The following is a 27,004-nucleotide window of genomic DNA, read 5'->3' on the forward strand; positions in this document are numbered from 1 at the left end:
CCCAGAGTTCAAGCCCCACAAAAAGAAAAGTTTTCTGGAGAAGGATCTAAGCCTGGAGTCACAACTCTGTCAGCATGGACTGACCTCTGTCACTTGCTGACACCAGAGTGACAGGAAGCAAACAAGTATAAATTCCTCACTTTGTGCAAGCTTCAGGATCTTCATGTTCCCCTGTGCTCCCCTGCTTGCTTACATTCTGTATTTGCCCATTTATTTACAAGTCTTGACACAATTTTTCGTAATGGTATCTGGCAAGTCTCACATTTGGTAAGTAGGTGTTCAATCCCCATTTCTCCTGGAAGGTGCATGCCTTTGTTTAAATCTCGAAGTATTTCATTGTTCCAGTGTCTCACCTCAATGAGAAATTCAATGGAATAGTTGTGGGGATTTTTTCTTTTCTGTTTTTTGTAAGGCATGGGGCTTGAGCTCTGGGTCTGGGTACTGTTCCCGAGCTCTTTTTGTTCAAGATTAGCACTCTACCACTTAAGCCAAAGTGCCACTTCTGCTTTTTTTTCTGAGTAGTTTATTGGAGATAAGAGTCTTACCAACTATCCTGCTTGTGTTGATTTTGAACTAAGATCCACAGATCTCAGTCCCTTGAGTAGCTAGGATTATAGATGTGAGCCCTGCAACCTGCTGAAGAAGTTTTTGACTTGCAATTTGTCTGGACATTTTTTGTGCACATTTGGTTTGATGTTATTTGTGGCTTTCTTCTGGCTGGAAATTTTATGCAAATATTTCACTTACTTGTGTGAGAATTGCTTTGACTCATTTATTAATCACAGAATAGGGTCTGGGAAAGCAAATTCCCAGCCCTAAGCTGTGGTTTCTTGTTTCTCCATGGTTCTCTAATAATTTACCTGCACATGGACTCTCCAGAGTGACTTTCACTCTTGTGCTGTGAGTCTTCTGTCCACAAGATGCTTCTCACATGAAGTGCACTCTCTCCTAGTCCATGAATGTTAGCACACAGCTCCCTGTGTAAAGGCACATTGAACAACACCCTCACAGGCCTGTGACTACCTGTGTACCATTCAGAACTGCAAGGTCCATATCTTTCTAATCCAATAGACCTATACCAGAATCAACTAAATACCTGAAAAAGATTTAATAAACAGAAACATCAAAATTTGGCAAGAATAAACAAAAACCTCACATTGCATTAGTGTAATTGGCTGGTGTGTCTGTCTCCACTACAAATTTATGAGCTACAGCCAGGATTTATACTGCCCATTGGGGTGTAGCATAATCCAATGTTTATCATTTTATAAGGACAGAAATCAAAAGATGAAACATAGAATGTCACGTGCTACTTCAGCAGAGGAAAAGAGAGAAAAGATGAATAGAAGAGAGAATCACAAGGAGAAGAGCCCAGAGTCAGTTTATCATCAGTCCCCAGTCAACTGAGGAATGATGATTTATTGAAACACCTGGCAGAGTTCTGCAAAAGCCGTTCTTTTTTTATTATTTTAATAAGTTTTATTGTGAAAATACTGTACAAAGGGGTTACAGTTACATGAGCAAGGTAATGAGTACATTTCTTATCAATAATTGTTGCCTCCTCCTTTTTTCCCCCTACCATCTTTCCCTCCTACTTCAACAACTACACTCACGACTCCTCGTCCAACTCCCCTCCATCTCACCCCACAACCCCCCTGCTGAAATTGTAAAGTTCATATTTCAACATAGTGTCTTCTACATCTAATTGTTGCAATGGGTCAACCTATATTCCTATTTAAACATTTTGTTTTTTCCCTTCCCATTCTGAAATTATACCAGCATTAAACACAGTGAAAACAGGGGTTCTACAGTGGGGAATGGACATACAAAGCAACAAAAAACATCACAAGGTACCTTATAAAGATATTAGAAAAAAATAGAAAGAAAGAAAAACATTACTTATGTCCCTATCTTGGGGTTCATTTTGCTTAATGTCATCTTAACTGGTAATATGTATATAGCTTTTGACCTTTTCTACGTGTCCCAGACATATACTAGTTATTGCAAATAACTAGGGAAACCGTAAGGCCTATGTTTCTTTGGGTCTGGCATACTTCACTTATTATATTTTTTTGTCTTTCCATTTCCTAAAAAATGGGGCAATGCCATTCTTTCTGATGGAGGTATAGAATTCCATTATATATGTATATATATATATATATATATATATATATATATATATACATATATGTGTATTGTGTGTGTGTGTATCACATTTTCTTGATCCATTTATCTACTGAGGGGCATCTGGGTTGGTTCCATATCTTAGCCATGGTAAATAATGCTGTAATAAACAGTAGTGCTGGTAGATTTAGTATGGTGTTGTTTGTGTTCATTTGGGAAAATGCCCAAAAGTGGGATTTCTGGGTCATAGGGGAGATCTATGTGCAGTCTTTTGAGGAAACTCCATACAATTTTCCAAAGTGATTGAACAAGTTTATACTCCCACCAACAATACAGTAGGGTTCCCTTTTGGCCACATCTCCTCCAGCATCAGTTGTTATTAGAGTTCTTGATTATAGCCATTCTAACTGGGGTGAGGTGGTATCTCAATGTTATTTTGATTTGCATTTCTTTTATGGCTAGAGCATTTCTCCATGTGTCTATTGGCCATTCTTCTTCAAATAATAACAAAAACACAAATAAACACAAAAACGAAGGATCCACACTTAAAACTGGTCCCAATTTTAAAACAAAAGTAGACAACAACCAAAGGCTGAGTTGGGGACTAACGGGTCCCCAGTACATCCCTACCAGAATTCTGCCCTGTTCTCACTCAGCAAGCTGAATGCAGAGTCTGCTGAATGAGCCTGCCATGCTCACCCAGAACTTCCCTACCTCAGAAAACATAGAACAGAAAACACACTGAAGTAAACAAGACAGACAAGTGGCCACAAAAACAAAATCAATTCTCAGTGAATGGGACAACATCTCACCACCATTCACTAAAAAGAGGACTCTAACCCCACCCCCCTCCACTCACCTCTGGAGGATTTTTCTTTTAGATTCTTGCAAAAGTTGACCTAGGGGCATTCCAAGGTGGAGAAGAATTCCCAGTCATCTTCAGGCAAGGAAAAAATGTCCTTAGCAGTGGTCCCTAAGACTGACAGGTTCTCCCCTATGCTCAGACCCCCTGAGCAAGGCCTGAGGCTGAGATCTAACTGGGGCCACTTGCAGGTGGTCAGTGGCAGTTTCATAATTGACAAATATTTAAGCAATCTCCCGTCCAACTAGGACTGCTAGGACAGGTAGAATTGAGGGGTTGAGGCGTCCCTGGACCTCCTCAGCCATAGGGGACTCTGCTGCGTCCAGCCTCACCCTACTTTTGGCCTCACTCTGGCGCCTTCTCTACCTAGGTCGACCCCGCTTACCTTGAGGCTTTTCTCGGAACTTCTCTCCAACAGCCAAGTGCTCACACACTGTCCTACCAGCCAGGGACTTCAATCCCCCTCAGGTTGGAGTGGCTAAGAGCTCTATCCTGGACAAGCCCTCATTAAATGTAGTAGGAAGACCCCCTACTCAGGGCTGGCAAGCCAACCTAATCTTCTGGAGTGACAGATTCCACTGCAACAAAGATGTTTATAAGGAATCAACTTTATTGAGGTTCCTACACTGACCAGCCAGGGCCTCAGCACAGGCTCGGAAGCTGATACTACAACCTGGAGCGGCCCCCATTCTTTGGTTTTTAAAGACAAAATCCATGAGGTCAAGCCTTGTCACGTGCAGGTGACCAATGGGATCGTAACACACACAAAGGATTGTACGGCCATACCAGACCACACACAGTTGGCTAATAGGTGGAGTTTACTGTAAGCATGTGCAAAAGGCAGGGTTTATCATAAAGCATGTGGTGTCACCAGCTGGAGCCAGATTACAACCTATCTGTTTTATGGGTCAGTCCTTAACTGAACAATCAAGGTGGGTAAGGTTGTTAAGGGGAGAGGAGCATAGAGGCATTCTTTCCATTGCAAGAAATGGGCTGGTTGGAGCCAAGGTCGAGTTAACCTTGTTTAGAGGGTTTTTTTTCTCTAAAATCCCTAAAACAAAGACAAAGCCAGGAAAGAAGCTGTACCAGCTCGAGTCCCTGTCAGGGCATACTTCAGTATATATGTGAGAATATAAGTAGAAAACAGGTTGGGTTGGCGTAAGGGAAGGAAGAAAAGTGGAAAGTTTGACAATGATCCAGATGTATTGTACATTGAAATGTACATACACTCTATTCAACATACGTACATACATAAATACATTCTATTCAACACTGACATGATGAAGCAAAACCCTTTTGGACTACTAGCTAAAGATTAAAAAAAAAGTTTTGTTTTAATATTAAGAGACCAGAAGCATAAACCTTTAAAGATAAATAAGAGGATAGCATTAATATATTGTTGAGGCTGCGCTCTTTTCAATACAAAATTTAATAAGTGTCAAGTCTGCTGCAAATGTAAATTTTATTTGCCAATTCTTTTTGCAAATTGCTTAAAATATAAAGAACCAAATTCCAATATCCATTCACTTCCAAAAAAATCTTATAGATCTCTAGGTTTCTCAGTTGTTTCTAAATATCTTAATGTAATGCACTATTGGAACTAATTTCATTCCACATTTAAATTTAAATTTAAAATCATTAAAGTCTTTTAAAAGCCTCTCACTCCGGCACAGGTATGGATAAATAACTGATGTTGTCAGAAGCAGAATTATTCAGAAGACTGTAAATGGATGCTTACCTAGTTTCCTCTCTGCTGGATCATAGAATACAACTGTCCTAATTGAAAAAAGTTAGCCTTCCCAGGTTTTCTGAATATAAATACTCCATCAATATTTTGTTATTAGAGGATTATTCATGATTAGCTATATGTTGATTGATAATGACCGAGCATGAGAGAAATTTGAGGGAAAACTATCTACACTTCAGTAAGGTTCTGACTTGTGTTTCACAAAGTGTTATGAAAGCTCTCCATGAGAAATCTAGCAGCTGCATTTCTAAAAAGTCCTTGTGTGCTTACACTTTCTGATACTGTCTCAATTCAAGTACTTCTCCTTGGCGTTCCATACTATTCAGTGATGCTGTATTAGCTCCTTGTTTTGCAGACCGGTCTTGGTGATGAAATTTGTGCTTTTCAAAATTGCTCTCCCAATTCCATCCACAAAATGTGGACAAAAATTATCTGAAAAAATTGTATCTGTTGATAGTGCATATACTTTTATTTTTCATTACAAACATAGAATGTAGTAAAAATTTTCATAGCAATTACTCTGCACTAGTTTGTGGGCAGATTCTAATGTAAATAATATACTGTGTTCACGTAGAGAATTAGAGTATCCAAAGTTTAATATGCCTGTGGTCCTAAAACCAATACCTTACTGATATTAAGTGACAAATACAACTTCCTATAAGTACAGAAGTTTTCATTGTATCTTTTTAATATATATTTTTATTGTAAAAATACTGTATGGAGGGGATACAGTTACATAAGTAAGGTAATGAGTACATTTCATTTTTTTTCTCTATTGTCGTTCATGAGGCTTGAACTCTGGGCCTGAACGCTGTCCTCAGCTCTTCAGCTCAAGGCTAGCACTCTACCACTTGACCTACAGTGCCACTTCCTGTCTTTGGGTGGTTTATTGGAGATAAGAATTTCTCAGGGGCTGGGAAGGTGGCTCAGTGGTAGAGTGCTTGCCTTGCATGCATGAGGCCCTGGGTTCGATTCCTCAGCACCACATAAGCAAAAAGAAAAAAGCCAGAATTTCTTGGAATTCCTTCCCGGTCTGGCTTTAAATCGAGATCCTCAGATCTCAGCATCCTGAGTAGCTAGGATTAGAGGCCTGAGCCACCTGCGCCCAGCATGAGTATATATCTTATTGAGCACCCTCCCCTTTGTTTTGCCCCTACCATCCCTTCTCTTCACACCTCCCCAACTCATCCCTCCGCCCCCTCTTTGATAGTGTCTTGTACATCTCATTGTTACAATAGGTCAACCTGTATCTTTTCCTCATATCTTAAATGAAGAAATACTGGCTTGATTTATGCTGATTCTACTTGTGTAGACACATGTAAAATCACTCACCAAGTCCAAGAGCACATCATTTTTTGTCAGTTGGTATAGTTGTTTTCTACACAATTATTGACAGTTTACAAATTATTCTCAAACTTTAATACATTAAAAATACTTTCTTCTTTTCTTATTTTCTTGGCCAGGAAATCAGCCAGACCTCAGTCAGCATTTCTCTCATAGGACTTTTCACATGGGTTGGTTAAATGTTGGTCTGAGGTCCAGTCTTCTGAGGACTCACTCATCTGCTTAGGAATTGATGCTGTCTTTTGGAAAAGAGCTCAAGGAAGGATGCTATTTAGCGCCTTATAACTTTATTTTTTTTATTGTGAGAACACTGTACAGAGGAGTTACAATTACATGGGCAACATAACGAGTACATTTCTTATCAAGCATTGTTGGCTACTCTTTCTTTCCTCTTCCCATCTTTTCCCATCTTCCCCCTACACCCGGTCATCCCCCCACCCACCAAAGTTGTAAAGTTCGTTTTTTGAGAAAACAACATTGAAATTCCACCTCACCCCAGTTAGAATGGTTATAATAAAGAACTCTAATAACAACAGATGCTGGAGGGGATGTGGACAGAAGTGAAGCTTTCTACATTGTTGGTGGGAGTGTAAACTTGTTCAACCACTTTGGAAAGCAGTATGGAGGTTCCTCAAAAGACTCCACATAGAGCTCCCCTATGACCCAGAAATCTGACTTTGAGCATTTACCCACATGATCACAAACAAGACCATACTAAAGCTACCAGCACGACTATGTTTATTGCACCCCTATTTACTACAGCTAAGATATGGAACCAACCCAGACGCCACTCAATAGATTAATGGATCAAGAAAATGTATATATACACAATGGAATTCTATGCCTCCATCAGAAAAGATGACATTGCCCCATTTGTTAGGAAATGGTAAGACTTGGAAAAAATTATATTAAGTGAAGTAAGCCAGGCCCAAAGAAACATAGGTCTCATGGTTTTCCTTATTTGCAATAACTAGTATATGTCTGAGTCAAGCAGAAAAGGTCAGATAACTTGATGTTAGGGGAATGAAGCCCAAGATAAGTATTCAAATGTTTTTTTGCCTTTCATGAAATTGTTTTTAACATTTTTATAAGATGATTTCTATGTTGCTTTGTATGTTCCTCCCCCACGGTATAACCCCTGCTTTCACTGTATTGATGTAGGTATAATTTGTGGAGGGGAAGGGAAAAAAATCATTTAACTAGGGATATAGGTGGACCTATTGCAACAATGAGATGTATAACTTTATTCTTTACAAGGATATTTTCCTGCTACTTTGGTTGTTAAGAGTGTCTATAAGAGCAAGCATTCTGTAGGGAGCTGGGAGACACCATATATTCTTTACTTACTGAGATTCCTAAGTGACTTGTACTGCATTTTGCAAGTCGAATCTGTCAAAACCTACCAGTTGTAAGAGATAAGAGGAGTGGTAAAAGAACTCATGGAGACAAATACATTTTCAACATATTTTGTTCCAAGCATTCCATCTAAGGCATAGTCAACAACTAGTGAAACTTGTGTTGGCTGTAAATATGTGTCTTTCTCCATGTGTGCATGTATACATGTGTATATGTATGTGTGAATTTGTGTGTATAGTAACATACATGTGTACATATATAAGGGCATATACATACATATATGCATATATAAATAAATATACATATGCAAATACATGTACATATATATAAATCAGTGTTCAGTGATTTAATCAATAGTTCCCAGCACATTGTCATTCTCACAAAGTGTACATGTTAAACTGCTCTGAGGAGCTGTGCTCTATGATGGGTATCCTTTGTTCTCACTTGCCCCATTACCTTGTTTTTCATCCCCGTGAACAACTTCGGTCTGCTTACAATAGGATAGTTTTGTTTTCATTACATGTAGTTACTTACTGATAATCAAAGACAAAGGTTTTTTGTAAAAGAAAAAGAACTTTTAGGTCTCAAGTCAAAATATCTTACCTATCCCAATGATTCCTATGAGATAAAATTTATAACAGAAGAAAAGTGAAAAGGAATTCCTAGATCTGTTGTTTTGCCATTTAGAATGGCAAAGAATAATATCACGCCAATCTTATAATTGTTAAAAACTGCAAGGGAAACTGTTGGTCCCTATCATGTTCCCACAAAACCAGTGGATCCTGAAGGATAATAGACCAGCTGAAATTCTAAGTAGCAGACATGGAGCCTGAAAGAGAAAGACCATGAATGAAAAAGGGTGAAAGAGAGAAGTACAATAATACTGAAAGTACATAACAGATAAACAAGAGCTGTATGAGAATATTCATACTGCTATCTTTAGACTCTTCATGTACATTTGAAGGTATCTGATGTATGATAACCCATCAATATAACATATAAAATGATTTTGATAAAAAATAAAAATGATGATTCCCTGCCTGGTTTTAGGATGAGGATTATGATGGCTTCATAGAATGTGTTCAGTAGTGAACTTTCTCTTTCAATTTCATTGAAGAGTTGGAGGAGTATTGGTGTGAGCTCTGCTTTGATGGCCTTGTAGAATTCCGCTGCAAAACCATCTGGTCCTGGACTTTTCTTAGATGGAAGGTCTCTTATTGCTGTTTCTATTTCAATGCTTGATATGGGCCTGGAAAGACTTCGAAAAAATTATATTAAGTGAAGTAAGCCAAGCCCAAAGAAACATAGGTCCCATGGTTTCCCTCATTTGCAATAGTTAGTATATGTATGAGTCAAGCAGAAAAGGTCAGAAAAGGTGATGTTAGGAAAATGAACCCTAAGATACGTATTTAAATGTTTTTTTTTCTTTCATTCATTTGTTTCTAACGCATTTATATGATTATTTCCTTGTTGCTTTGTATGTCTCTCTCCCACATTATAACCCCTGCTTTCACTGTATTTGATGTTGTTATAATTTGTGGAAGGGAAGGGGAAAAACAAGTCGTTTAAATAAGGATACAGGTGGACCCGTTGCAACAATGAGAAGTACAAGTTGTCATGTCGAAAACGAACTTTGCAACTTTGGTAGGGGGTGGGGGGAGGATTGGGTGGGGGGGAGGCTTGGAATGGATGGGAAGGGGAAATATAGGAGGAGGCTACAATGCTTGATAAGAAATATACTCATTATCTTGCCCATGTAATTGTAATCCCTCTGTACAGTTTTTTCACAATAAAAAAATAAAAATGACTCAGAAGAAATTATAAGTGCAAATATAATCTTCCCAGAAGAACACTCTCAGAGATATTTCATGACTTTGAAAAGGATAAAGTGGCTCAAGTTAGCATAAATTTAGAAGTATGACAATTCACAAAAATATAAAAAGATATTCATATATTTCATTATATAACCCAAAGCAGAAAGCAAATATTGTTTAGATGATTTTTTAAAGCACAGTCTTTCTGGAGCTGGGAAGGTGGCTCAATGGGAGAGTGCTTGCCTTGCATGCATGGGGCCCTGGGTTTGATTCCTCAGCACTACAGAAGTAGAAAAAGACGAAGGCTCAAATGGTACCGCTAGCCTTGAGCTGAGGGACAGCACCCAGGACCCAGAGTTCAAGCCCCATGACCAACAAAATAAAAATCAACAAAACACTGCTGGGTGCCGGTGGCTCAGGACTGTAACCGTAGCTATGCAGGAGGCTGAGTTCTGAGGATCCAGGTTGAAAGCCAGCCCAGGCAGGAAAGTCCGTGAGAATCTTATCTCTAATAAACCACTAGAAAACCAGAAGTGGTGCTGTGGCTCAAGGGATAGCGTGCCAGCCTTGAGCTGAAGAGTGCAGGGACAGCGCTCTGGCCCAGAGTTCAAGCCTCAAGACTGACAAAAACAAAAAACACAAAAACAGTCTCTCACTTTTGTGGTCTCAACTCTGTAATACCGCCGCTTCAGACGAAGGCTAAGATTTTGGGTGTGGACCTTTATCATCCCTCCTAATTCAGACTGTACTTGATAATTTTTTTAATAAATAATTTGTTCTTAATTTTCTTCTTTGTAAACTCACATGCACCTATAAAAAATGCTTTGGCCATCCCAGTAAGCTTCTCAAAGTACCTCCTGAGGACGACTTATAAAAAGTTGTATTATATTACAAAAAGGAAAACAATGCAACAAATAAAGAAAATGGACAATTAAATATTAATGATTAATCAAATAAAAAAACAAACAATTACCAGTGTTCTACATATTAGATTTTACTACTTTCTCATATTCCTGTACATTTAAAACTGGCTAAGATTATGATGTTTAAAAAGAGGATTTTGTTTTGGTTTTTATTTTGGGTCTGGTCGTGGCCCTGGAGTCTGAGCCTGGGCGCTGCCCCTCAGCTCTTCAGCTCACGGCTAGCACTCTACCACTTGAGCCACATCACCACTTCCAGCTTGTTTTTTGTTTATGGGTGTTGAGGAATCGAACCCAGGGTCTCAAGCATGCAAGGCAAGCGCTTTACCACTGAGCCACCTTCCCAGCCCCTTAAAAAGAGTTTTATAGGCTATGAGTAGTCTTTAAAATTACCCACTAAGATTACTTTTTATGGCTCATCTCATCATTTGTATATGGCTTATATCATCATTTGTTCCTCACTAACATGTAAAGTAAGGAAGCCCTAAAAATTAAACAGAAACTATCTAGTTAACAAAGTCTTAACTCTTCACTCTGCTTCTTTACGCAAAGACTTTGCAACTTCTTATTGGTAATGTTTCTATAAACTCTGAAATGTACATAATTAGTACCATATGTCTGCTACCATAAACCTTAAATACTTTATAGAAAAGTTTATCACCTGCCAAACAGTCCTAATTTTGGCATATATATGCAAATTCCCAAAATTAAATACATTTAAAATTTAAAACTTTTAACAACCTTAACACTTGCTGCAGTGTTCATTATGACAGGTGCCTTGTATAGAACAATTGAATTCCTCCTCCTACACATCTCTTGAACAACAAATATCTGGAATTATTTTGTTTTTGACATGCCAGTCTTGACTTTATTCTTAAATGTGTGCTTATGTAAGAAATGCATGGTACTAACAGTTTGTTGTATTGCTAACAAAAAAAAAAAAAGAAATACATGCTTCTAAAATTTCACAAGAATTCTTTTGAACTTACTTTTTTTTGAATTGTCTAGTTTAAGAAAATCAATTACACTTTATATATAAAAAATGTTCTGTGCTCAATTAGGCAGCAAATACGCTAAAATTGGAACAATACAGAGAAGATTAGCATGGCCCCTGAGCAAGGTTGACATGCAAATTAGTGAAATGTTCCATATTTTTGCAACAACAGATGCTGGAGAGTATCTGGCCACAGGGAACTCTAGTGCATTCTTGGTGGGTGTGTAAACTTGTTCAACCACTTTGGAAAGCAGTATGGAGGCTCTTCAAAAGACTCCATATGAAGCTTTCCTATGACCCAGCAATCCCACTTATGGGCATTTACCCGAATGATCACAAACAAGACCATACTAAAACTACCAGCACAGCTATGTTTACTGCAGCATTATTTACAATAGCTGATATAGAGCCAACCCTGATGCCCCTCAGTAGATGAATGGATCAAGAAAATGTGGGTGTATATAAACAATGGAATGCTATGCCTCCATCAGAAAGAATAGTATCACCCAATTTGTTAGGAATTGGAAAGTCTTGGAAAAAAATTTATTAAGTGAAGTAAGCCAAGTCCAAAGAAACATAGGTCCCGTGGTTTCCCTTATTTTCAATAACTAATATATGTCTGAGATAAGCAGAATAAGTCAAAAGCTATGTGCATATGAGCAGATAAGATGATATTAAGGGAAATGAACCCTAAGACAGGGACACAAGTATGTTTTTTCTTTCTTGTTATTGTTTCTAACGTACTTATGATGTGCAATGTGATTTTTTTTTCTTTCTGTATATGTTCCTCCCCCACGCTATAACCCCTGTTTTCATTGTATTTGAAGTTGGTACACCTACATCCTGTGTATATGTTTCTCTAATTTGGTGAGGGGAAGGGAAATACAAAATGGTTAAATAGGGATACAGGTTAACTCATTGTAACAATGAGATGCACAAGACACTCTGTTGAAAAATGAACTTTACAATTTAGTCAGGGGGAGGGGGGAGGGGAGCGTATTTGTGGAGGTGGGAGGGAAGGGATGGTGGGAAGAGGGAACAATGCTTGTTAAGAAATGTACTCATTATTTGCTCCCATAAATGTGACACCTCTGTACAGTTTTTTTATAATAAAAATTGTATGAAAATGTTCTTATGTCTTGGTAGTGTAAAAATATCAGGAACAGAATAATGAAGGAATGTTGTAGACTGAGGTGAAGTCCATATAAAAATGTGCAAAACTGATGAGCGGTATATTGTGTTTTACATCATTTAAGTTACATTGAAAAAATAGGGAAGACCTAGAAGAATGAATTCTCTTTTTGATATCCTATCATAGTTCCTTAGCAGGATGAACTCTTTCCTCATTGTTGTAGAGGCATCATCAGATGAGAGGAACTGATTTTTTTTGTTGGCTTCCTTACATTTATTTGTCAGTTTATGAACTACTAGTTTATGTCTGAGACAAGAAGAAAAGGTCAGATAAGTTGATGCTAGATGAAATGAACCCCAAGATAAGTAGTCAAATGTTTTTTTTTTCTTTCTTGCAATTGTATTTAACATATTTATAAGATGATTTCTTTGTTGCTTTGTATGTCTGTCCCCCACGGTATAATCCCTGCTTTCATTGTATTTGATGTTGTTATAATTTGTGGAGTGGAAGGGCAAAAACAAACCGTTTAAATACTGATATAGGTGGACCTATTACAACAATGAGTTGGACAAATCCTTATGTTGAAAAACGAACTTTCCAACTTTGGCAGGGTAGGGAAGGTAGAAGGATGGGAAGGGGAAACAAAGGAGGTAGCAGCAATGCTTGATAAGAAATGTACTAATTGCCTTGCCAATGTAATTTTAACTCCTCTGTACAGTATTTTCACAATAAAATTTTTTAAAAAAGAAACTAAGGGAAATTAGACACACAGGCTTTGGAAAGTGTAAGGTCTGCTCCTAGATGGCAAGCAGACTCCACCCTCCTCGCAGCAAATTTTGTACCCAGTACTTGCGTTATCTAGGCAACTGGCACAAATGGAAGAGGTCACATCTGCATCTGCTGAGGTGACATCTGAATTTGATGTGGCCACAAATTTCTCCGCCCATAACTTAGATAAGGTCTAGCTCAGGCCCAGATGACCTTTCTCTGCTCTTTTATAGCTCTTTCTCATCTCTTTCCTTCTCTTCTCTTTCCCAGGTCTCTTCTCTTTCCTCGCTCTCTCTTTCCCACCTTTCCCAGATGGTCTCTATTCTAGCTCTTTTCTAGCTCTTTTCTAGCTCTTTTCTCTCTCTTTCTCAGCTCTTCAAGCTCTCTTTCCCAGGCCTTTCCCCACCACGTTGAGGACCAAGATGGTCTGGTGTCAGCTGGAATGATGAATAAACCTACTCCTTACCTGAATACCACGTACATGCTGCTGTTCTTCCTTAGCTAACTCTTTTTAAAATCCTAACAGAAAATGACCATTTAGGATGAATGATATTTGATTTTACAATCAGAAAAATGTTTAAAAAATTATATAGATATAAAATACTCCAAAAGATTTATTCTATGAATCTATCCCTTGGAACAAATGATACGAAGTTGATTAATGTATTTTACGATAATACATATATTCACATACCTATTTATGTTCACATAAATTTCACTTAAACAACAATTAAATGACTATATTTCTACCATCTACTTGGAGTATACTTAAATCTCTAAAAATGACTATGCTGCTGCTATAAACAGCAATTCCCCAATTGTCCTCCACAGAGGGCATCCACAGCGTACTTTGTGATAGGGCCAAAGCCTGAGTCAAGAAACTTCCCAATGGTGCCCAGTGGGTAAACTGTTTTGATTTGGTTTAAAGAAAACTAAAAAGAAACATTATTAATACCTTGCTCTTTCGTGATATGGAGACCACCTATGAGAAAGAGTTCCTACCTTGCTCTTCAACACAGTTGTAATGAAAAAGGAAGGGACAAGACTGTGAACTTACGATGCACAGAGTTGAGTGCCATGCACTGGGAGTCAAGGCGGACCATTAGTCGAGAAACAAGGAGTTGCAAGTCTAACCCACAAGACACGGCAACATCAGGCAGGCCATAGGCAGTGACAGTGAATTTGTAGCCCCATTCATTATTACTGCTGTCAGAATGAAAGAGCACCATCCTTAAACGTCACGTTCTAGAGAGAAAAAAAAGTCATGTGGTCAACAAGATGGAAGGAGGCAACAACTCAGCAGTTAAGTATATTCTTTTTGACTCAAAAAAATCTTAAAAGCGGTCTCCATTTCTATAAGTTCAAAATGATTAAGGGAGAAATGTACACAGATGATACCAAAACACAAAACTCACAACTACATTTAGAAAGCAGAATTAGTAGAAAACTGCTGCTCAGCTTTCTAAAACTCAAGTGACTATCTGCTCAACCAGTGATCACTGGCTCAGTTCTTTGTTCTCAACCAAGACCCTTGATAGGAGAGAGAAGTAAACAGTCTGAAGCAGGCTGCAGCCCAGATATTAAACAGATCTGTCAGCCGGGCTCCTAGCTTTCACCATGGTTTAAGTCTTTCTCTTGGATCCACTGGCCCTTCTGAACTCAGAGATTAACAGCTCTTTAATTTATTCTGGACAACACTGGTATTAGCAAATTTCCTATGAAGAGCCAGATAGTTAAATTTTTAGCTTTTGTAGGCTGCATAATCTCTACTGCAACTGTTCCTTTCTACAAGTAGAGTATCAAAGCAACCCTTAGAAATATGGGTGTGGTTACATTCTAGAAATGTGCCAGTATTAAGGTTTGTACTTAGAGCTTTGAGTATTTTTCAGCTATTTTGCTCATGGCTGTCATTCTACCATTCAAGCCATGTCTCCACTCTGGCTTTTTGCTGGTTGAGATAGGGCTCTCTTAGATTTGTCTACCTAGGCTAGCTTTAAATCTTATTCCTCAAATATCAACCTGCTGAGTAGCTAGGATTTTGAACAATATGACCATGAGCCACCAGAGCCTAGCTAGTCCTTCTCTTTCTACACACCATACCATTATTGCTCTAAAGTTGGAAAAAGGACAAGAATTGCTACAGAAGTACTTATTTACCTTGTTTGGGGAATATGACTTACCTTAGGCCACTTATAAGTACCAACTTTGTGTCAGTGTGTCTTCCCACCTCTAGAGTCTGTAAATTCCAGATAATCATACCTGTGAAGGCATAATCTCTATTATATTCTTTCTCTTGTTTTTGATCCACTATTGCTTGGAAGAAAAAACATGTGAGTCTTAGCGCTTTTTGGTTTCACACCTCTCATCAAATTCCACTTCAAAATAGGTTGCCCTTGGGCTAACAAAGACAGATACTTCATGGCAGTTATTTTCATAGTTATAGGCAGATTTCTTGGACCATATATGTAATACCACAGGCTGTTCCTGCTGCCAGGTCTCAACATCCAGCTAGGCAGACAAATGAGTAAGAGAAAATTCCAGATATTACTACACAACCAACTGTCAAAATAAACTATCAGTGCTGTAGATCACAGGCTTTGACAGCCCTGATGAAATTTTATACAGGCTAATCTGATTTTCCTGTCTACGCAGAGATCAATAGACATCTATCACTTAGCAGAAGTGCATTAGGATTATACTTTAGGGACTCATGCTTTTATCTTTTAGCAGTGACACAACTATTTTTAAAAATAAGTATTAGTATGAATTCCACTGGAGAAAAACACTGAATTAAAAGTTTAAAGAGCTCACATTTTTACTTAGGACCTTGGCATGTCTAAGACCACTCTTTTTTTCCTCTAAAAAATAAAGTTTTCTTTTTAGCTCATGATTCTAATCCTAGTTACCCAGGAGGATGAGATCTGAGGATTGCAGTTTGAAGTCAGCTTTGTCAGGAAAGTCTTATCTGTAATTAAAAGCCAGAAATAGGTCAAGTGGTAGAATGCTAGTCTTGAGAAAAAGGGGCTAAGGGATAGTGCCCTGGCTCAGAATTCAAGCCCCAATACTGGCAAAAAAAAAAAAAAACGATTAAGATTGGATGCTGTGGCTCAAGTGGTAGAGCACTGGCTTTGAGCTGAAAAGCTCAGGAACAGTGCCCAGGCTCAGTTTAAGCCCCACAACCAACAAAAACATCAGGGTTGGAGGCATGGATTAGTTGGTTGGTAGTGCACTACCCAATGAGCCAAAGCAACAGGTACTAAGTTTGAGTTCCAGTCTTACACCAAAAAACAAAATGAGAAAATAAAAAAGATCTGCTAAATGTACATGCCCTTTCTATTACCATCAGGCAGTTATGAAACTCAAAAAGACTGTGAACAAATCTTATATAATAAAAATTAAGTATGGGAGATAATTCTTTTAAATACTAAACCTTCTTATTTGTCTTTCCATGTACATTTTCTCTTTTAGACTTCATTTTTTGTGTGTGTGTGCCTGTCATGGGGCTTGAACTCAGGGTCTTGGTGCTCTCCCTGAGCTTTTTCATTCAAGACTAGCACTCCACCACTTGAGCCACAGCTCAAGCCTACCCCTCCTCATTAGCCCCCCTCCCCCCCAACTGGTTATTTGGAAATAAGAATCTCACAGGCTTTCCTGCCTGCACTGGCTTCAAATTGAGATCCTCAGATCTCAACTCCTGAGTAGTTAGTATTACAGGTATGAGCTACAAGCACCTGGCTAGACAAAAGTTACAGTCTTTATTTACATAGATTTTATGTAACTTAATATAACCTAAAATGATTGGATAAATGATTGGATAAAATGATTGGATATACAGCTTTTTGGCCTCCTTTCTTGTGCTAATGACAAATCAAGATGATATTTACTATCCCTGTTGGCAAAAATACCAATAAAGCTTCTAGAGGCAACTTATTTGTATATATCTGTAGTCCAGTAGGTTTTATATGGTAGAGTCATATCTCTCTGAAGAGAGGAAGCAAAATAGGTTCAGGGCCAACTGAAGTTACCTTGCTCAGTCCTCCTTCAGGGTCATTGTAGAGCTTCTTCAACAGCTCTGTTAAGGTACTGAACTCTCTCAAGAGAGTACATTGTGAAATGTCCAAAGAACAGAAGTCTAGGAGAAAGATGACCTAAAGGAAGATGAAGGAAGTACTCAGTATTCACTGCACATGCTGGTATTTCCACCAGCCCCCTCCTGGTTATTGAAAATAGCCACTTCTCCTTACCAGTTCATGAGCTGCCATGGAAAACACTGAATTACACAGTTTTTCTTTTTTTTTGGGGGGGGGGGGAGTCTGGTCGTGGGGCCTGAACTCTGGGCCTGGGCTCTGTCCCTCAGCTCTTCAGCTCAAGGCTAGCACTCTACCACTTGAGACACAGCGCCACTTCTGGCTATTTTTTTCTTTTTGCTTATGTGGTGCTGAGTAATCGAACCCATGGCCTCATGCATGCAAGCAAGTGCTCTACCACTGAGCCACCTTCCCAGCCTTACACAGTTTTTCTACTATGTTTTTTCCACTATACTGTGACAAAAGGGATTCCAAAATCACTCTCATGCTTACCAGAAACTGTTACATATCTATCAAAACATAAAGTAGTTAATATTTTATATGGTAAAAACATCATTTACTACATTATTACCAAGGGCAAAGCTAGGGAGGGCTATAGAAGCTGACTACCAAAACAGGGAGAAGGGAACAGCAGATCACAAGAACATTAAGCATCATCCTAATGAACAATGTCAATCTAATTACCTCTGAAAGGGAAAAGCAGTGAAAACTTCAGTAGTTGGTATGAGTGATAGTTAAGTTTAAGGTGATTTTTTGTGTTGCTTTTCGATGAAGTGGAGATATCACTCTAAGTTATATCTGATCCCAGCACACAGAAGGCTGAGGAAGAACTGAGAATTCAAGCGCAGTCTGGGTAGACAGCAAGTTCAAGGCCAGTATGGGCTACACAGTGAAAACTTATCTAAAAAGAAGTGGTGCTGCCTGTAGTCCTAGCTACTTGGGAGGACTCCAGTTTAAGGTCAGCCTAGACAAGAAGTTTCAGAGAACTCATCTTGAGCAACCACATTTCAACCAATAAAAATCTGAACATATGATTATATATTTGTAGTTCCAGATATTTGGGAAGTACAAATAGGAAAATTGCCGTCCAAGCTGGCACAGACATAAATGTAATACTCTATTTGAAAAATAAGTTAAGTAAAAAAAGGGGTGTGGCTGACTTATACATGCTTAGCAAACACAAAGCCCTGAATTCAAATACCAGTACTGTGAAGGAGTGAAAGAGAAAGGGAGAGGGGAAGGGAAAAGGAAAAGGGGAAAAGAAAAGGGAGGGGGGAAGGAAAAGGGAAAAATAAGAAAAAATGACCAAATGAGTCAGCTCTTACCCTTCCCTTTCCTTTAGTTTACAATGTGTCCATGAATCAAGGGTTCTGATCTAAAGCCAAGGCCTAAGTGGCCTGATCCAGAACTCTAAGCATTTTGTCATAATTGCTGAGACCAAATTTGGCAGAAGTGAACAGTCAATTTCTCACCATCTGTTGGATTTCATACAATTTTCGGTCGATTTACAGGAAACAAGTATCAATATTTTCAGTGACTTATAAAAGTCATAGATTTTAAAGGCTCAATACTTTCTTTTCTGGGTGATGATTAACAGAGATGGAAGACTCCCGTGACATGGAATAATATCATTTAAGAGTGCTGTATGATTGCAAAGAGAATGACTAGGCAGTAGAATGACCAAATTCTAAATAAAAACACTAGTGCTAATGGCTCATAACTGTAATCCTAGCTACTCAGCAGGCTAAGATCTGAGGATCAAAGTTTGAAGGCAGCCCAGGCAGGAAAGTCCATGAGACTCTATCTCTAGCTAACAAGCAAAAAGTCAGAAGTGGAACTGTGTCAAGTGTCAGAGTCCTCATCTTGAGCAAAAAAGCTAAGGGAAAGTGCCTAGGCCCTAAGTTCAAGTACTGGCACCTCCTTCCCCCCGCAAAAAAAGAAAAAAGAAAAGAAGGCTAGGCACTGGTGACTAATGCATGTAATCCTAGATACTCAGGAGACTGAGATATGAGGACTGGGGTTCTATGCCAACTTGACTCTCATCTCCAATTAACCAGCAAAAGACCTGGAAGGGGTGCTGTGGCTCAAGTAGAGCACTAGCCTTAGGTAATAAAGCTCAGCAATCAGGCCCTAGGTTCAAGACCCAGAAATGGCACAAAAAAAGACAAAAATAAGCTGAACAAGGTGGTGACACAGGCTTGTAATTTCAGCACTTGAGAGGCTGAGGCAAGAGAGTCACAAGTTCAGGACATTCATCAGCTACATAGTGAGATATGGTCTCAACAAAACAAAACCTTCCAAATAAAAAAAACAAAAGCAGAAATAACTATAGATCTGAACTGAAATAAGCCATATACATCCTTGATGCATGAGTTATAATTATCTGTTTTCATGGATTGTGTATTGATACTCACATTTTTCTATAAGGTCCACAGTAAGATCTTTGGCTCCAGATCTTTGCTCTTCAGTTGCAGATAGCACCAGGAGAACAGGCTACTTTGCACAGATCAGAACAGAAAAAAGAGCACAGAGCCAACTTCCCCTGGTGCCTCACTGAGCATCATCAGCTCACACTACAAAGAAACAGACAAACAGGAAATGTCCAAATAAGGTGTTCCCCGAACTTGGGCAGGAAATATCTCTATAGAAGCAGCGGTCACTGGCAAAGCAAAAACAAAAAAATACTATGTGTATGGGGCAAAGTTATGAAAGAGCTTTCAATCCAGAATTGAACCAAGAAAAATGGTGTTAGGAAAACTTCCCTATTGCTCTGCAGTTTTGTGGAACCTATAAATATTCTTTTTGCTCCACAAGACATCTTCTGCACCCCAAGACGCCCACCCTATTGTTCATCTCTTTCTTGTAATGAATCTTCTGTCTCTGGGCCCTTCTCCTGAGTCTTCAATCAAATCTCTCGCTAGCAGAGTTGAGGGAGAGTTGAAAAGAAGGTGTGAGTTTGATCAAGGTACATTGCATGAGTTTTATTTTGTTTTGTTTTTGTCAGTCATAGGGCCTGCACTCTGGGCCTGGGCGCTGTTCCTCAGCTCTTCAGCTCAAGGCTAGCTCTCTACTTCTTGTGCCACAACGCCACATCTGGCTTTTTCTGCTTATGTGGTGCTGAGGAATCAAATCCAGGGCCTCATGCATGCAACGCAAGCACTCTACCACTGAGCCACCTTCCCAGCCCCCACATTGTATGAGTATATGGACATGTCAAAATAAATCTACCATGTACCATAAATTGATAATAAAATATGGAAAAAATAAAGATAATCCATCATTGAAGGACAATAGGAAAATCACATTTTCGAGCAATTCATTTGAAAATGAAAATATAAATTCAAACATCAAAAATTGTTATGCTATAGTCATGTGACCTCTTTATTAGGTTTAAACAACAATAACAACAACAAAAACAGCATTGCTTGTGATATCACTGATATTGTGTGACTGGGGGCAGTGATCTCACTAAATGTTAGCTCTTCATTTTTGGAAAAGCATGTCTAATTTCAGGCTAAAGACCAGTGTCAAGGTACTTGAAGAACTAGGAGCTACATATTGTTTTTAAATGGTAAATATATATCACTAAAAAGAACAGAAGCATTTATTTGTTCTTTTGGTGGCAGTTCTGGAGCATGAGCTAAAGACCTGAGTGCTGTCCCTCAGCTTTTTTGCTTGAGGCTACTACTGCTCTATTACTTGAACCACATCTCCAATTCTGGCGTTTCTGGGGAGTGGGGGGAAAAGATGTGGTTAATTGGAGATAAAAAAATTATTATATTCTGGGCTGTGAAGGTGGCTCAGTGGTAGAGCGCTTGCCTTGCATGCATGAGTCCCTGGGTTCAATTCCTCAGTACCACATAAGCAAAAAGGAAAAAGCCGGGAGTGGCACTGTGGCTCAAGTGGTAGAGCGCTAGTCTTCAGTTGAAGAGCTGAGGGACAGCACCCAGGCCCAGAGTTCAGGCCCCATGACCGGATCCAAAAAAAAAATTATTATATTCTTTCCTGCCCAGACTGGCTTGGATCTCAGCTATCTGATTAGCTGTAATCTAGCACCTGGTGAAACCTTTAATTTTTTAAAAATTTTTTACTTTTGCCAGTCCTGGGGCTTGAACTCAGGACCTGGGCACTGTCCCACAGCTTCTTTTGCTCATGGCTAGCACTCTACCACTTGAGCCACACCACCATTTCTGGATTTTTCTATATATGTGGTAATGAGGAATCAAATGGCAGGCTTCCTGGATGCTAGGCAAGCACTCTAGCACAAAGCCACATTCCCAGCCCAACCTTTAATTTTTAAAAGCGTAATTTACAAAGGATTGAAATTGGACCACTGTGTGGAATCTCTCTATAAGGAGGATGTTTTTAGAAAACATAATATTTTAAGTTAGGAGAATTGACTAAATGACTACAGAATTTATAATTTCTAAATGAAAGAAGTAGCCAAGTAGCTTGTAATCTTCCTACCATTGAAAATGCTTAGAGATGTCTGTTGAAGATGAACCTGTATACTAATGAGCCCAAACTTTAGAAATGCCCATTCAATTTGTGTCTGATTTTTTGTGTACCTGAAAAAAAAATTGTGCCTATATGTTGGAAGGGAAGATGGGATTTTCTCACTTTTTTATTTTATTTTAAAAACCTACTTGAAAATAATTCATGATCTTTTTGTAACTCTTTGTCATCTTTGTTCTTTGGACTTTCTCTGAAGGGGCATCTAACCTCCATAGGGTCTGTCACATAAGAATTATGAAGTTGGAACTGGGAAGGTGGATCAGTGGTAGAGTGTTTGCCTTGCATGCTTGAGGCCCTCAGTTCGATTCCTCAGCACCACATAAGCAGAAAAATCTGGAAGTAGTGCTGAGACTCAAGTGGTAGAGTGCTAGTCTACAGCTGAAGAGCTGAGGGACAGCACCCAGACCCAGAGTTCAGGCCCTATGAACGACATACAAAAAAAATAAAGAAGAAGAAGAAGAAGAATTATAAGTGAAAGACCCCCTCCCCAACCAACCAGGCCCTGAGCCTCTTTGTAGGGGAACAGAGTTTTGTATCTAACCAAGCTATTTCTGGCTTCTGTAACATGCTTTGCTAAGAAAATTATATTACCCCCACACTCCCCCTTTGATAACTAACCTCACCAGTTAATCAATAAGCCCACACCCTACTAACTAACCCCACCCCGCAGTCAGCCCCCTGGTGTGAGCGAACGATTAGGCGTCGACTCGGACAAAGGTCACTTCCTCATACCAAGGGCCGGAGACACACAACTCGGCACGTACACCGAGGGACCCCCTCGAACAGTGATTGGCCAAAACACATGATTTGTTTTAAAAGGATTGGCTGCCTGCGTGCAGACCAGGTTGTAACACTTTAAATTTACTGGCTGAAAAAGCGCGGGCACTCCTGTAACGGACAGAGGGGTCCCATAAAAGGACCATCCCCGGGACTGCTCGGGGTTCCCAGCCACTGACCCGAACCTTGCGGATCTCGAGGTCACGTGCACCTGGGAACCTGGGCATGCCCAAATAAAACCCTCTTGCCTTTTGCATCTGGTGTCGTCTGACTGGTGCTTGGGGCAGGGAGGTCCTGATATGGGGGACACCCGAAGTCGGGGGTCTTTCATAAGTAGCCGGGCATCAGTGGCTCAGGCCTATAATCCTAGATACTGAGGAGGCTGAGATCTGAAGATCGCAATTCAAAGCCAGCCTGGGCAGAAAAGTCGTTAGACTCTTATCTCCAATAAATCACCAGAAAACCAGAAGTGGCATGCCACGCCTACCCCAGTAGAGTCTGCTTAGCATGGGAAACCATCTATCAGACCATGATAGGGGCCTCGAGACCTATCTCTGAGTTTTGGGACTTCACCGAAGTCTACCTCAGAGAATGGGGCTTTACAGAAACCTATCTCCAAGTTTTGGGACTTCACCGAAGTCTACCTCGGAGAATAGGGCTTCTAAGAGGCCTACTCCTGGGAAAAGGCTGGCAAAACCCCTGGAAAATATGTGTTTCTGCCTATCTTTTCCTCATACGAGTGCCTATTAATCTTTTACTGTTTCTACTGCTCATTGTACTTACTCATTGTCAACGTTCCCTTATTCAAAGCTCTTAAGAGTGTTTGACGACTCCAATATCCGATGAGTGTCTTAAAAATATGACTAACTCACCAGAGTTAAGTGCTACCCTGAAACCCCTCTTATGGAAGCTAGTAGACGAGCCATAAGCAAATATAAAAGTATTGGGGGTTTCACAAAGTCACTTCAGCAGAAGGAATTGTAAGAAATTTACAAGAAGCTGTAGGCTCAGCTAGAACAGAAAGAATGTATGGCAATTGCTGAGATAACTACTTAGGAGAAAGAACTTCCTCATTTACTAAGAGACTTGCCAAATCTAAGTCTCCTTGGTGTTTACTATTAAAGAAGAAACAGGAAAGATCTTAATGGGACAGTTAAGGCCTCTATAGAAAAAAGTAGTGGTTAATTGGTGACAATCATCGAAACCCATTGTATTTCTTAAAAATAGAGGTAAAGCCGGAAACAAGTGCCTATCAGGCGACCAGTTGGTGACCACCCAAGGATGAAGCCCTGCAGCAAGGTTGTGTAACCTTTTGCCCTTTCAGGCAACCAGCTGGTGACTGCCCAAGAATGAAGCCCTGCAGCAAGATTATGTAACCTTTTGCCCTTTCTTTTGGAGACTTTTTGCTATAAAAGTTTGTTATCCTCTGCATTAAATCGCACTCAGCACTCAGCATCCACTCCTAATGTGTGTGAGATGTCTGTTTGCCATCTCCCCATCCTATTCCAGGTTCCTCCCCTAGGTATCCTCCGTCGTCCCGACAGAACCCGGTCCGCGGCAGTGGCACTGTGGCTCCAGTGGTAGTGCTCCCCTTGAGCTGAAGATCACAGGGAAAGTGCCCAAGCCCAGAGTTCAAGCCCCACGACCAACAAAAAAGAAAAAGAAGAAGAAGAAGAACTATGAAGTGCCAAATGCTGGTGGCTTACACCTATAACCCTACCTACTCAGGAGGCTGAGATCTGAGAATTGTGGTTCAAAGCCAGCCCAGGCAGGAAAGGCTGTGAGACTCTTATCTCCAATAAACCACCAGAAAACCAGAAGTGGCACTGTGGCTCACATGTTAGAGTGCTAGCCTTGAGTTGAAGAGCTGAGGGACAGCACCCAAGCCCAGAGTTCAAGCCCCACAACCAACAAAACAAAACAAAACAAAAAACTATGAAATATGCTAATATTAGCACTGTCTGTAATTAATTAATTCCTCTAAACTAGAATCAACCCATATGCCTCTCCAAGTTAAGCAGATAATTATGGTATGCCATAAAGAGACTATTGTGGTACACCAGTGAATACAAGTGACAACACATGAATGAAACTCCAAAACATTGTTAAACAAATCAAATATTTCACAGAAGATTGTATGCTATCAAGGTGAAAAAAAAAACCAAGCAATAACCAACACATTGTACAGGGATAACTAGAAAGGAAAACAAGGAACCTGTGAACACACACTTAAGAATGATACTACAGAGAGTTGTTTTCACTTATTGTCCCTCCATATCTATTCTTTTGTATGTGAACCACATTTTGAAATAGTCCCTTCATGCTGTGGCTTTGCTTTTCCTTCAGTCCCATTCTACTGTCTCTATTGGATCACTCCCCAGTTACCACTTGGAGAGCAAAGCCCCTCCACTGAAACTCAGGCTCTGCAAACTCTGGCCCTCTTTAAGTTCTTTCCCTTTCTCTGCCAGAATTTCTTCCTGATACTCCTTCCTACTGTCCTGGTTACCTTCCTTGTAGATTTGCTCAAGATGCCCATGACTGATGTGAGGCAGTCCCCAATCATGACTTCCTGTTCGTTACTGGTTACAAATCTTTAGCCACAATTTCTTTCTTTCTTTTTTTGGGGTCTGGTTGTGGGGCTTGAACTCTCGGCCTGGGCGCTATCCCTCAACTCTGCAGCTCAATTTAGCCACAATTTCTATCTTGAGAGTGCAACTAGGTCTTACCACCTTAAGGCCAATAAAACCATGAATACCTCGTGTTCAGAATCTACCCATTATCATCCCCTTTTTAGTAACCTGTTCCTTCCCATTTATCACAGGCCCATTGTAGGTGTACCTCCCTCCATTTGAAATGTCTCTAACTTCCTCTTTGCTTGTTTAAGCCTATTCAAAGTCCTTCCCTGAGCTCAGCAATTCTTTTCCAAAATGCTTTTCCCTAGTTGCATTCCCTCTCCCTAGACCTGTGCTCATCCTTTGACAGCCTGAATTATGCACAAAACTATGTAATCACACATTTGTTTGGGTTCCTCTATCATTGTATCCTCTGTATCTAACGTGGGGCCTCAAACACAACAGGCATTGGGTAGGCATTGTTGAGCTAACAGACATGAGCAAAAAGCTCAGACTTGGTGTAATTTAGACCATTTTTACTTTTTTTTCTCCTAATGTAACTCTATCTCCCTCCCTATAACCATAAATGCTTGCTTTTACAAGAAGATAATTCAGTGACTGCAATAATCTCTGGCCTAGAAAGTTTAATTGTATATGCAATGTCCTCTGTATCACAGATGAGAGAAAGGGAAGAAAGGTCAAGTACTTGATGTCCCAGTGGTAAGGGATTATGGGAAACTCTCTTGGACAGTCAGTGAGATTTCAGAGTTGAATGGCCCAGTTGAAGAGCCAGGTTTCAGTTTTGTTCCAGCATGTTGAGCTCCTGTTTCTATCAACTTGTGAGAACCCTGAAGTTTTCACCCAGTGGCTTTGACTGAGAATGGTAAGAGCTTGAAGAAGTTTTTAGAGATTGAAGAATATGCAGGATTTAGATGTGCTACAAGAGAAAGAGAAATTATAGAAAATGGCAGAAATAAAAATGGAGATCAGAATGATATGGTGAACTGGAAAGACAGCACATATCAATGATCTTGTAGTGAGAATTTTAAGGAGGACACAGAGATGGGCAGAATAGTCTAGACATATGAGAGAAAACTGATGTGATGGCAAAAACAATACTAAAAAAGTTAAGACTGTAGCCAGGTATGGTAGATCATGCTATAATCGCAGCTGTAGTTCAAGGAACACTCAGAAAAAAGTTCACTACATCTTACCTTAAAGGATAGCTTGGGGTGTAACTCTTGCCACTATAGTTACTTTGGAGACCAGCACCAGGAGGATCTCAGGCCAGACCATGCAAAAACTGAGACACTATCCTCAAAATGACAGGAGTAAAAAGGGCTAGGAGGCACAGCTCAGGTGGTAGAGCACTTGCTTAGCAGGAATGAGGCAGTGATTTCAAACTCAGTACCATCAATCCCACCCACCCTCCAAAAAACCCCTACAATAAATGTCTTATCAAATACTCTTAAAGAAGCATGAGGTAAAGAATGGAGAAGAAAACAGGATGTACCTCTCGAGCAGCCACACAAAGGAGGGTATTCATGACAGCTAGGACTTCACCAATGTTCATGCCAGCAAGGTCACTTTTCTCAGGTATAAGTATAAGGCCACCTGGATCTTTATCACTGAAAGGACACAAACTCACACCTGTTTGTAGGAAGAGGCTTTTCCTGGTCAGGTTCAAATAAAGAACACAGAGAGGTGTCAGCATCAGTTCTATGAAATAGAGGGGTCTGGGTCAGGAAGACAAATCGTAGTTACAACTAGGACTATGCCACTGTCTGTCCATATATCCTTCCAAAAGCACAGGCACATAAATTACCTTGATATCAGTGTTCAATATATCTGATATCATGACTGGTAACTCAACAATCCAGGCTAACAATCCCTGTATCTTCAAATGTTCTTCATGCAACACCTCCAGGACCTATCATCATCTTCGTTAACT

At 39.7% G+C, this 27,004-nt stretch overlaps 1 long non-coding RNA gene and 1 other non-coding gene across 2 annotated transcripts in view; both read left to right on the forward strand.

Moving 5' to 3' along the window:
- Nucleotides 1-27,004, forward strand: part of LOC138810946 (uncharacterized) — a 100,496-nt gene that overhangs the window by 61,808 nt on the left and 11,684 nt on the right. The gene's annotated exons all lie outside the window — the stretch shown is intronic.
- Nucleotides 11,217-11,323, forward strand: LOC138810948 (U6 spliceosomal RNA). Its single transcript, XR_011367304.1, has one exon. It is a non-coding gene; the product is annotated as a U6 spliceosomal RNA (small nuclear RNA).

This window comes from Dipodomys merriami, unplaced genomic scaffold, assembly GCF_024711535.1.
Source record: "Dipodomys merriami isolate MVZ:Mamm:240054 unplaced genomic scaffold, mDipMer1.0.p SCAF_512, whole genome shotgun sequence".
In the NCBI taxonomy this organism is placed as follows: Eukaryota; Metazoa; Chordata; class Mammalia; order Rodentia; family Heteromyidae; genus Dipodomys; species Dipodomys merriami.